General features: G+C 36.8%; 2 pseudogenes; both read right to left on the reverse strand.

The window, feature by feature from the left end:
* Positions 1 to 2: 2 nt before the first annotated feature.
* Positions 3 to 3,707, reverse strand: LOC148923722 (uncharacterized; annotated as a pseudogene).
* Positions 3,708 to 6,988: 3,281 nt separating this feature from the next.
* On the reverse strand, positions 6,989 to 9,743 carry LOC125206727 (uncharacterized; annotated as a pseudogene).
* Positions 9,744 to 14,192: the final 4,449 nt, after the last annotated feature.

Raw genomic sequence — 14,192 nt, forward strand, 5'->3', positions numbered from 1 at the left:
ATAAACTAACATCAATTTCAACGTTGGTAAGAAGCAACATTTCTACCATTTCTATAAACTGGAAACACTTTTTTAATCTTTTTCAAGTCATTGACAACATCTGCCATCGACATGCGATCCCTTGGAAGCTGCTTCGAGCATCTCACTCCAATCCTCAGGATTGAAACAATGCAATCCCAATACTTTTCATCCACATTAAGTTCTTGATGCAGAAACGGATCCACTACTTCTGTTACACGGTCCGTCAAGGCAGTGCTAACGAAGTCTTGGAGATTTAGGCAGCCTTCGAATGCATCACTTGTTGGTCTTCTGTTTGTGAACATCTCAAGCACAAGAACACCGTAACTGTATACATCCCCATGAGTTGATGCAACGAGGCTCATGCCATACTCTGAACAAAATACATAGATAGACGACGGACTTAGATGTATGCATGTAAAAAAACTTGTCAATTAGAAAGTGTAAAGTTTGAAGTAAACCTGGAGCAATGTAGCCTATGGTACCCTTGATTGCTGATGAACTGCTTCCTTCCGTGGATGTCAAGTTTTGTGAAATACTTGTCACAATTTTAGCTAATCCAAAATCACCAACTTTGGCGACCATGTCTTGATCGAAGAGAATGTTACTCGGCTTCAAATCTCCATGAATAACTATGGTGTCTGTACCAGAATGCAAGTACTCAATTGCAGATGCAACATCAATAGCAATATTCAGTCTCTGAATAGCACTTAGAGCTCTAAACCCTTCATTCTCAGGATGCAGCCAATTGTCGAGGCTTCCGTTGGCCATAAACTCATACACCAATGCCTTAAAGTCATTCCCTTGAAAATCAGTGCTGTCACATACACTGACAATCTTGAGCAAGTGTCTGTGACGTATGCCTCTCAATGCATTGCATTCTGATGCCAAACACTTACAAACTCCTCTTATGTTAAGATTAAGAACCTTCACTGCCACATCAGTCTGCTCATCATTACCATTGATAGTTCCTTTATACACAGATCCAAATCTACCTGCACCAACTAGATTTGTATCCGAGAATCCACTTGTGGCATTCAAGAGATCTCCGTAAGATAGCCTCAAAAACTCTGGCAGTTGGAGTATTGGGGTTCAACATTTTGCAATATTCGTCGCTTGTAGATAATGATCACACATAAGCACACTGCAAGCGCTAGGCATATGGCCCCGACAATTGAAGGGATCAAGATTTTCCCTAAACCTTTCTTGTTGGATTTATGTGAGGATGGACAAGAAGGAAGGTTTAGGATTGCAATACCTCCACACAAGCCTTGGTTTCCTTCAAGTGAGATTGCACTCTCATTTTGGAAAACTCCGAGAGTTGGGACTTCACCTTGCAACTCATTGAAAGAAATGTTGAGATACAACAGGCGAAACTCGACAAGAAATCTTGGAATCATCCCTGAGAGATTATTCTGCGAAATATCCAAATGTTGTAAACCTCTCAGAGCATTGAGACTATTAGGTATCTCACCCTGAAGAGAATTTCCCTCTAGGTAAAGCTTACCCAGCACCACGCAACTCCCCAAAGAAGGTGGGATGGTTCCGGATAATCTATTGTGGGACAAGTCCATGTACCCAAGATTTCTCAAAGCCCCAACTTCTGATGGAATAGTACCCGTCAAAATGTTGTCAGATAGGTCAATTGCAATGGAAACGGAGGAAAGCTTGATAATTTCTAGAGGTATTGGGCCACTGAGATTGTTATATGAAAGATCTAAATATAAGAAGGTGCTACAGTTGCCCAGACTTGGACGTATAGTCCCAGAAAGATTGTTTAATTCCTGTGAAAGAGTGTTCAACAAAGACAATGATTCTGGATAATCTGTTGTGGGACAAGTCCCCAAAGAAGAAGGAATGGTACCGGATAATATGTTGTGGGACAAGTCCATAAGATTCCAAGATTTCTCAAAGCCCCAACTTCTAATCGAATAGTACCAGTCAAATTGTTATGAGATAGGTCTAGAGCAATGCCTATAGAGGAAAGCTTAACAATCTCGGGAGGTATTGAACCACTGAGATTGTTATATGAAAGATATAACAAAGACACGTTGGTACAATTGGCAAGACTTTGAGGTATACTCCCAGAAAGATTGTTTAATCCTAAGTAGAGCTTGTTCAACAAAGTCAAGTTGCCTAATGAAAATGGCATCTCATGTGTCATTCTATTTTTAAGGAGACTGATTTCTTGCAACTTATGAAGTTTTCCATGGAGGAAGGAATTGGACCTTGTAGATTATTGGTAGGAGCATATAAACTAGTGAGACCAACAAGGTTTCCTATACTTGATGGAATGCTTCCACTTAACTGGTTTTGACCGAGGGACAACAGAACCAAGTGATCAGAAAGATTGCCAATGGAATCTGGTAACGAACCAGTAAAATTGTTATCAAACAACGCCAAAGCTGAAAGGTTGGTGCAGTTTGTAAGGGATGATAAAATAATACTCCCTCCGTTCCTTCATAGTTGAGTCATTTTTCCATTTCTGGAAGTTCCCTTATAGTTGAGTCATTTCCATTTATAGCAACTTTTTTTTCTTTTTTACTTTACTCTCTCTTACTTTATTCTCTCTACTTTATTCACTTTTTACTTTATTCTCTCTACCTTTTTCTCTTTCTTACTTTTTTATCTATTTATTTAAGACACTCAACATTCATTTCTTAAACTCCGTGCCGAAAAATTTCGCCTCAACTATGAGGGAAAGGAGGGAGTACCTATATTTCCATTGAAACGGTTATATCCAGCAAAAAGAAATTCAAGAGCTGAAAGCCTCGTTGAATCTATCATATTACCAGTGTAATTATTCAAAGTTACTTCAATGCGTTCAATTAGGGAACAGTTCGATAGAGAAGGTGGAAGCGTTCCAGTGAAATGATTTTCATGCAAATAAAGGTACTTCAACTTGGGAAGTGTAGAGCCTATGTCAGAATGTATGTTTCCATGGAGTCGATTGTAATCAACTACGAAAAAATCGATACTTGAAAGATTAAAAAGGCCTAACGGTATAGTACCAGTTAGATTATTGCCACCCAAATTTAACAGCCGCAATCCTCTAAGCTGAGAGAGGGACTCCGGAATAACTCCTTGCAACCCGCACTCTCCAATTACAAGTCGTGAGAGATATGTGAGGTTTCCTAGGAACGGTGGGATAGTCCCCGAAAGCATGTTACTCATCAAGCCTAAATATTGGAGGTTGACAAAGAGAAGCTATCTTGGGGACTATGCATCCGGTGAGCTGATTGCTAATTAAATTCAGGTAATAAAGATTTTTGCATCGTGATAGGTTTGTGGGAATCCCACCTCCCAAAGAATTGATGTTAAACTTGATTTCTTGAAGCCTTCTGAGGCGACCAATCTCCTGTGGGATTGGGCCGTTGAAGGTGTGTTGTTTTTCAAGTCGATGATTCTTAGAAAAGAGAGGTTACCTATGTGAGGCGAGAGCGATCCCACTAGGCCTTGAGACTGCAGAGACAAAGAGATGACTCTGCTTGGATGCCTTTTGCTGCATGAGACACCATTCCATGAACTCAAAGCATGCAATGGATCAGCATGTATGGATTTCTTGAATGCAAGAAGAGCTTCAAGATCAGTATGTGGTTGTTGGAATGTGAAGAAGGAATGGTGGTGAGGAGGATGAAGAGCAATAGAGTAATAGTAATAAAGGGAGTAGAGATGGAAGGTTTTGCCATGTTTCTCTTGGTGTTTCTACTGGTAGAATAGTTTTGCTAGCTTGGTTTAATTATATAAGGACCATCTACTCAAAAACCAAAAAATGGTTAACAGTAACAAACGTAAACATGTTTCTCTTTATTATTACGAGTGCTTTTAAAATAAAAAAGTTAACAGTGACAAACAATGACATAAGATTAAAGTCCAAAATTGATATTTTATATATTTCTAATAAAAAGTTTTGGTTTTACAGTTTGTTAGATTCTGGTCTAAAATATTTGTTTTGGTCCATATTTAACTATTCCGAAAAAAATTAAGTAGTAAATTGTTTTTTAAAGTCCAAAATTATTTTCCTACATATACACAGAAAACCTATTTGGTCGTACACATTTTAAATTCTAGGTAGGTCAATCCAATCTCGGTGTATGGATTTCTTGAATGCTAGAAGAGCTTCAATATCAGTATGGGTGTTGGAATGTGAAGAAGTGGTAGTCAAGAGAAAAATAAGGGTGGATAGAATAAGGAAGGGAGTAGAGAATAGAGATGAATGGTGTTGCCATGGTATATTGGAAGTATAATGGTTTTGCAAGTTTTGGTTAGTTGAAGATCATCTCCCAAATTTCCCAACATAAAAGTTGTGATCATACTTGACGGAACTTGATGGGAATTAGCTTAATTTTCTTCAAGTATGGTTTTGTTGGTCATTCCATCTTTAATTTTTCTTCCTGGCCCCTTCACATGGTAAGACTTTTTAGGTCCATATGCACCTTACTATGAAGATGTATATTTTTGATTGATAAGATGGATGTATAATCACTTGACTTTATTTATTTACTTTATGACTCTAGAGCCAATATTAACATATTACCAGTCTACCACTTTTTTATTGTCTCAAAAGTTGACTATACTTGTAGAAATTAGTGTAATTTCTCCGTCGTTCATTCAAATATGAAGAATTTAAGGGACAAGTATAGAAAAATGATTTTACTAATGTTAGAAACAGAACCCTTCCGACTCCACCCCCTTAATTATTCTATTCATCTTATTCATTATCGTCTCCACGGCTCTATATATGTATGTTTATCTCACCTGAAGGATCGATGCCTATAAATTTCATTGGTAGTTTCCCTTCTTTAATATCATGTCTTATATAGAATATTTCAATAATATTAACTTATATATATACTTGGAGGTGGATCCCTCAAGAATTTCACTTGTCAATTAATTATAGTTTAGACACACTAAATCATTTTGCCACTCCAGTATTCTTCGATTAGGGATATTTTCTCTCCTTAACTTAAAAATATAAATTTTTTTTATCTCATGCATAAAACGACTAGCTTGGAACAGGAAAGTATATATTTGTGGGATGAAACAAGAATATTGAAAAACAACTATTTGATCATGACTTCCATTATTTCTAATCTTTTCCTAAATTATTGCAAAAGAGTAACTATTAGAACCCAACAATTTTTGGTTGGGTTAGGATTTGACCTCATTCCATTGGCTCGCTATTGGGTGGACCAGGTAACGATCCAATCCGCACGATGGGGGAAGTAGAATTATAACTAGCCGAACACATAGTGTGCATAACCACTTCTCGTTATACAAAAACTCACACGTAACATAATATTTGAACATACTTGAGAACATAAACTATCCTCCAACTTGAAAAAAATCATTGCAAATCCTTCTATCCCTACCCTTATCATTATTCTATTTTTCTTCATCCTCCTCTCTACCATCCCTTCTTTATCCTCCAACAAATATAATGATTTCGAAGCTCTACAAAAGTCCATACATGACGATCCACAAGGGTCTATCATGTGTGTGTGTGATTAGAATGACAATTTAAAGGATAAATACAATACTATCATGTGGCAGCGGCGGATCCAGGTGGGGTCGAGTGGGGTCGGCCGACCCCACCACCCTGCCCTGGAGTGCCGCCGGAAAGCTCCTTTCTTCGACCTCCGACCCTACGGCGTTCGCATCTCCGCCCCCACCTTACGCAGTGTGAGATGAGACCGCACATAGAGAAAGAAAGAAAGTGGGGCGGAAGTAGTCCAGAATCTGGCTGCGGAATCATGGCGGAGGCGTTAGATGTCGAGGAGGCGGCAATCGGCAGAGGAATTTCGCCGGAGAGAGAAAAGAAATGGGTTTGGCAATATGGGTGAGGATTGAGACGGAATTTGTCATTATTGCTTTTTTTCCAATACTCCATTTACCTAGGGACCTAGAATTAAATGACATCATTTGCTAAATTTAAAAGATTAGTGATCTTGAATTATGTAATCTAATTGTAAAATGGCCTTTGAATTTTCCTTTATTTATTATATTAGTTCTCAGAATTACATTGAATGTGTATTCTCACCTAATATTTTAATTATTGTTACATGTATTTTTTATATATCACTAAATAAACACATACCTATATGAAGTAAATATTTTTTAATTTTTTCTAATTTCAGTTTTATAATTTAAAATTTCAACCTTATTATTTATATTCGAATTATTTTTAATTTTAAAAAATTTGGAATGTTACAAAAAAGTATACTCATTTCATCCCGCCATAAGCGACTCGTATATTCTATGGATGTCCCAAATAATATAAGTCTTTTTTTGGAAAAATATAACATAATTATTCGTTTACTTTATCTTTTTGCTTCTTTGCTTTATCTCATCTTCTATTTTATTTTATTTTACTTAATTCTTTAAACATCATTTTCTTAAATCTGTATTCAAAGGGTGCGACGAAGGGAGTATATTGTTTTAAGAATATCCATACTCGCATAAATGATTGATATTAAAATATATTTTTAAAAAATAATTAATATAAATATTATTTAAATATTTATAATGTGGTTCGACGCCACGATATTTTATTTCTGGATCCGCCATTGTGTGGGTGTATGATGAGAATGACACGTTAAAGGCAACACATGATAACACTGTATGCATATATATTCATACAACTAAAATTTCTAGCGTCATCTTAAGTTCTTCTTGTGTTTGATCATCCATACATAGTTATACTAGTCTCATGGATTATTGAATTTGGTGTGTGCTACTTATCTCATTTACCTTAATGAATTTACACTTGTATCATAAGCAAATCTTGAAGAATGTATAAATGATTCATAACATCATAACATAAAAAAGAGACAAAACATAAAGAAACTTCACTTACAATGCATAAATACGGAACAACTGCTACAACTGAAACAAATTTTACGTTCAACTTCAAATATTAGAAAATGAGAAACAAAATTTAAAGCAATACGTAATAAAAAACAAACATTTTTCAGTATTGATATGGAGAAACATTTCTGCCATTTCTGTGTACAGGAAGCACATTTCTTATCTTTTTCAAGTCATTAACAACCTCTGCCATTGACATGCGATCTCTTGGAAGCTGCTTCGAGCATCTCACTCCAATCCTCAGAATTGAAACAATGCAATCCCAATACTTTTCAGCCACATTAAGTTCTTGATGCAGAAATGGATCCACTACTTCCATTACACAGTCGGTTAAAGCTGTGCTAACGAAGTCTTGGAGATTTAGACACCCTTCGAATGCATCACTTGTTGGTCTTTTGTTTGTGAACAACTCAAGCACAAGAACTCCGTAACTGTATACATCCCCTTGAGTTGATGCAACGTAGCTCATGCCATACTCTGATCAAAATACATACATATACGACAATATCGACATAAAAATCTTGTCAATTAAAAAGTTTAAGTTTAAAGTAAACCTGGAGCAATATAGCCTATGGTACCCTTTATTGCTGATGAACTGCTTCCTTCCGTGGATGGCAAGCTCTGTGAAATGCTTGAAACGATTTTGGCTAAACCAAAATCACCAACTTTGGCGACCATGTCTTGATCCAAGAGAATGTTACTCGGCTTCAAATCTCCATGAATAACTATGGACTCAGTACCACAATGCAAATACTCGACTGCAGATGCAATATCAATAGCAATATTCAGTCTCTGAATAGCACTTAGAGGCAGAGTTCCCATGCCTTCATTGTCAGAATGCAACCACTTCTCAAGGCTCCCGTTGGCCACAAATTCATACACCAAGGCTTTAAAATCATTCCCTTGAAAATCAGTGCTGTCACACACACTCACAATCTTGAGCAAGTTTCTGTGTCGTATGCCTCTCAATGCATTGCATTCTGATGCCAAACTCTTACAAGCTCCCCGTGTGTTAAGATTAAGAACCTTCACTGCCAAATCAGTCTGCTCATCATCTTCATTGATAGTTCCTTTATACACATATCCAAATCTACCTGCACCAACTAGATTTGTCTCGGAGAATCCATTTGTGGCATTCAAGAGATCTCCATAGGATAGCCTCAAAATGTCAGGAAGTTGGAATATTGGGGTTCCAATATTTTGCAGTGTACGTCGCTTGTAGATAATGATCAAACATAAGCACACTGCGAGCGCTAGGCATATGGCTCCGACGATAGTTGGTATCAAGATTTTATCTAAACCTTTCTTCTTTGATTTTTGTGAGGATGGACATGAAGGAAGATGTAGGGTTTCAACACCTCCACACAAGTCTAGGTTCCCTTGAAGTGAGATTGCACTTTCATTTTGGAAAACTCCAATAGAAGGCACTTCACCTTGCATTTCATTGAAAGAAAGGTTGAGATACAACAGGCGCAACTCAACAAGAAATCTAGGAATCATCCCCGAAATGTTATTCTGTGAAAGATCCAAATATTCTAGCCTCTCAAAGACATCAACACATCAGGAATCTCACCATGAAGTGAATTTCTCTCCAAGTAAAGCACACTGAGCATCACGCAGCTGCCCAGAGCAATTGGAATGGTTCCAGACAATCTATTGTCGGACAAGTCCAAGTACCCAAGATTTCTCAAAGTTCCAACTTCTGATGGAATAGTTCCCGTCAAGGCGTTGCGAGATAGGTCGAGTGCAATGGAAATGGATGAAAGCTTAATAGTTTCGGGAGGTATTGAACCACTGAGATTGTTATCTGAAACATCTAACAATAACAAGTTGGTACAATTGGCAAGACTTCGAGGTATACTCCCAGAAAGATTGTTTAATCCTAAGTAGAGCTTGTTCAACAAAGTCAAGTTGCCTAATGAAAATGGCATCTCATATGTGAGTCTATTTTTATGGAGACTGATTTCTTGCAACCTATGAAGTTTTCCAATGGAGGAAGGAATTGGACCTTTTAGATTATTGGTATCAGCATATAAAGCAGTAAGACCAACAAGGTTTCCTATACTGGATGGAATGCTTCCACTTAACTGATTTTTACTGACACCCAAGAACCACAAGCGATTAGAAAGATTGCCAATGGAATCTGGTAATGAACCAGTGAACTGGTTTCCTATCAGCGCCAAAGCTGCAAGGTTGGTGCAGTTTGTTAGGGATGAAAAAATACTACCGAAATCTCCATTGAAACGGTTAGATTGAGCTACTAGAAATTCAAGAGCTGAAAGCCTCGTAAAATCTATCATATTCCCAGTGAAATTGTTCAAAGCTACTTCTATGCGTTCAATCAGGGAACAGTTCGATAAAAATGGTGGAAGCACTCCAGTGAAGTGATTGGTGTGCAACTGAAGAATCCTCAACTTGGGAAGTGTAGAGCCTATGTCGGAATGTATGTTTCCATGGAGTCGATTGGAATCAACTATGAAAATTTCGATACTTGAAAGATTATAAAGGCCTAATGGAATAATACCAGTTAGATTATTGCCACCCAAATTTAGAAGCTGCAATCTTCTAAGCTGAGAGAGGGACTCCGGAATAACTCCTTGCAAGCCGCAACCTCCAAATGCAAGTCGTAAGAGATCCGTGAGGTTTCCTAGGAATGGCGGGATGGTGCCCGAAAGCATGTTGTCTGACAAACCTAAATGTTGGAGGTTGACAAGAGAAGCTATCTCGGGGACTAAGACTCCACTAAGCTCATTGTCAATCAAATTCAAGTAATTAAGATTTGTGCATCGTGATAGGTTTGTTGGAATCCCGCCTCCGAAAGAATTATTACTAAACTCGATCATTTGAAGCCTTCTGAGGCGACCAATCTCCTGAGGGATTGGGCCGTTGAAGGTGTTGTTTTGCAAGTCGATAATTCTGAGGAAAGAAAGGTTACCAATGTGAGGTGAGAGCGATCCCACAAGGCTTTGAAACCGCAGAGAAAGAGAGACAACTCTGTTGGGATGCCTTTTGCTACAGGAGACGCCATTCCACCGGCAAAAATGTGTCGTTTCGTTCCATGAGCTCAAAGCATGCAGTGGATCATCGTGTATGGATTTCTTGAATGCTAGAAGAGCTTCAAGATCAGTATGGTTGTTGGAAAGTGAAGAGGGAATGGTGGTGATTAGGATGAAGAGGTGTAATACAATGATGAAAGGAGTAGAGATTATATGTTTTGCCATGGGTTTTTGATGTAGTAGAAAGAACAGCTCTGCTAGCTAGGTTTTAATAGGAAGATCATCTACTTAGTTTTCCAAAACCAAAACATGCGTTCAGACTCATACTTGAAGAATGTGAAGGAAATTACACTCAAATTTTTTCTTCAAGACTTGGTGATGTGCATGTTTTTAAGTCAAGGGTCTACTGTCCATTAACAAAATTTTCAACATAATTAACGACAAAACTATCCATCGTACATTCCATTAAACTCTGACGAAAAATTTGTGCCAGTATCATTAGCTTCTCAAAAAGTGTCATACTGCTGGATGGAGTATAGACTTGGTTATATTGTTGCGAACTGTGGTGGTGAATGTTGTGTGGTTTGAAGGGCGACGAGTAACGAGTCAAAAGCTCCTGAACCAGAGCATCAAATTCAGTCTTCCAGCTTGAGGATTGGGTTGTGAGTCTTTCAGACTCGGTATGCACGGTTTCCACCGCTCCTCCGATCAATCGAGCCGCGTGCATTCCACTGTCTCCGCGCCATTTGATACGGAGTGTAAGACCGGGCCATGATAAGTAATACACACGAACTGAAATATGATAGGAAATAGAAATACAAACTGAAATGAACAACGATAATCCTCTAACTGAAATATTAGCTGTGCATATAAATTGTGTTTTGGTCCATATTTAACTGTTCCGTAAAAAATGAACAGAATCATTTAACTGTTCAAAAAATGAACAGTAATCTGCGTTTTGAAGTCCAAAATTATTTTCGTACATTTACACAGAAAACCTATATGATCACACACATTTTAAAGTCTAGGTAGGTCAAACCAATCTGGGTGTATGGATTTCTTAAATGCTAGAAGAGCTTCAAGATCAGTATGAGTGTTGGAATGTGAAAGAAGTGGTGGTCAAGAGAAAAATAAAGAACTTGATGGAAATTAGCTTATATTTATTCAAGTATAGTCTATTTTGAAATTGGTCATTCCATCTTTAGCATAAATGATAAGACTGTTTAGGTTCATATGCACCTTACAAAGGAGATGTATACATTTTGATTGATAAGTGGATGCATAATTACTTTTTGATTGATAAGTGGATGCATAATTTACTTGACTTCTTCCACTTTATGACTCTAGAACCAATATTAACAGAATTTCCAGTCTACCACTATCCCATTATCTTAGCCATTAATGCATTATAACTCCAAAGTTTACTATACCTGTAGAAATTAGTGTAATTTCTCCGTTGTTCCTTCAAATATCAAGAATTTAAGGGACAAGTATGATTGTTTTTAGAATTTAAGGGACAAATATGAAAGACCAAATATGACCAACTTTCTTTCTTTTTTATTTTTTTCAACCAAGATGACTCATTATTAAAAAAAGAAACACATTTAAAGTTGGACAAATTCTTCTCATCATTCTATCTCTGTTCTTCATCCTCCTCTCTGCCATTCCTTCTTTATTCTCAAACAAATAAATGATCCACAAGGTCTATCATGTGTGTGATGAGAAAGATTATTTGAAGATTAAATACACAACATGATGTTGTTGTATTGCATGTATATATATTCATTCAACTAAAATTTCTAATGGCAGATTATAGAGATAGTTATTCTTGTGTTTGATCCATGCATTAGTATTCTCATAGATTATTGAATTTCATGTGTGCAACGTATCTCATTTACCTCGATAAATTCACACTTGTATCATTAGCATATCTTGAAGAATATATATATGAGACATAACTTAAGAAAATAAAAATGCGACACAACATAAAGAAACTACCTTTACAACAAACAAGGAACCTAGGAAACTGCCCAACAATTACAACTGAAAATATTGCCACACATAGAAACGAACATTTTTTTCATTATTGGTATGAAGCAACATTTATGCCTTTTTTATAAACCGGAAACCTATCTCTAATCTTTTTCAAGGCATTAACAACATCTGCCATCGACATGCGATCTCTTGGAAGCTCCTTCGAACATCTCACTCCAATCCTCAGAACTGAAACGATGCAATACCAATACTACTCCAATCCTCAGAATTGAAACGATGCAATCCCAATACTTTTCATCTGTATTAAGTTCCTGACGAAGAAATGGATCTACAACTTCCATTACATGGTCCACTAAGGCAGTGCTAACGAAGTCTTGTAGATTTAGGCATCCATCAAATGCATCACTTGTTGGTCTTTTGTTTGTGAACATCTCAAGCACAAAAACTCCGTAACTGTATACATTCCCTTGAGTTGATGTTGTTAGAGTTTGTATACTAGAAATCACGTTTCGAGTGATTGAATACTGTAAAATTCTTATTTTATTTTCCAAGGAATAAAACAGATTATTTTTATCATAATGTTGTTATGTTTTACATTTAATGGATGTTCATGCATGTTTAAATGTATAAGTTAACTTAACAAAGTCTAAGTCGTTGTTTTAGTAGACTGGTTGTGGGCGGCGTTCACTTTAAAGTAACACGGTCAGTCCTAAACAAAGAAAAAGAAGAATCTCACAATCTAGATGGAATTAGACTATCCATCGAGAAAGGTTGCAATGTCAGTCCGCATATTTCTAAGCCTTACTGAAATAAGATGACATTGGTGTGGTATAGCACTGAACGGATCTAACAGCAAGACTTGTCCTTAGGCTATCTACTGAAAGGCGAGGTCTTGATAAATATTTGTTTCTTAATCAATATAGGTTAGCATTGAGCATACGGTATTGATTATGCATTACTTTGATTTATCAAATGGTGCGGGTTTTTCGTAACCCAATAAACCTGATATATTGGGTAGTGGTGATTAATATCTAGCGGTGCTAGGATTGCTATTATATTGAATCGTGCGCGAGGAGAGTCTCGTTTGATAATGTCCTCAAGAGGAGCGCGAAACAAGGTTTTATTATTCGAAACCTAGCTAGTTGGTGTTTGATTACATTATGAATAATAAATAAGCGTTTCATGCTAAATCTACTCTTGGAATTAATAAGAAGTTAATTAATTAATTAATTAATTAATCAATGCATAGTATTCTGATGCCAAACTCTTACAAGCTCCTCTTACATTAAGAGTAAGTACCTTCACTGCAACATCCTTCTTCTCATCGTCATCACTGATAGTTCCTTTGAATACAGATCCAAATCTCCCTGCACCAAGCAGATTTGTCTCGGAGAATCCTTTTGTGGCACTCAATAGATCTGCATAAGATAGCCTCAAAAAGTCCGACATTTGGACAATGGGGATTCCAACATTTTGCACTGTCTGTCGCTTGTAGATTACGAACACACAGAAGCACACTGCAAGGGCTAGGCATGTCACTCCAACTATAGTTGGGATCAAGATTTTACCTAAACCTTTCTTGTTGGATTTTAGTGATGATGGACAAGAAGGAAGGTTTAGGCTTGCAATTCCACCACACAGGCCTTGGTTTCCTTAAAGTGAAATTGCACTTTCATTTTGGAAAACTCTAATATTTTTATTTCATTTTTTATGGAAATCACAAACCGGGACTCCTAATACCGGACGGATGAAAATGATAAACTGAGACTCCTAATGCCGAACGGAGGAAGTATAAGATTTTACCTCTCCCTTGATGGAGAGGTAAAGATATCTTCAAAGTGGAAATAGATATAATACATTCTCAAATACCACTCCTTTTGGAGAATGATTTTTTACGAAAAATAGATAAATATGATAGTTATATAACTTTACCTCTTACCTCTTCATTTACTCTCCCTTGGAGATGCTCTAATTGATAATGCGAACAAATATTTGTTGTATTTAATTAATATTACAATACACCAATCTGATTTCTAACCCCCTTTTTTTTGAAATACAATCTCATAATTGCTGCCTTAATGGCATCATTTATTCTCTGTCTATTTATCCTGATACACATAATTCTCAAATAATTAAGGGAAATTGGTCTCTAAAACCATGAACTTTGCCCAAAATTTGGTATTTCCCATGAACTTTGAAATTGGTATATAATATCACGAACTTTGCATTTTGTTTGGTATTTCCCACAGCATGTTTATTACTATATTTGGCTAACTTACGAGGCTTTTATCATACTTGACACAATTAAATCAACGT

Source organism: Salvia hispanica, chromosome 6, assembly GCF_029641045.1.
Source record: "Salvia hispanica isolate PSC_SH4W2 chromosome 6, Shi_PSC_v1, whole genome shotgun sequence".
Lineage (NCBI taxonomy): Eukaryota > Viridiplantae > Streptophyta > Magnoliopsida > Lamiales > Lamiaceae > Salvia > Salvia hispanica.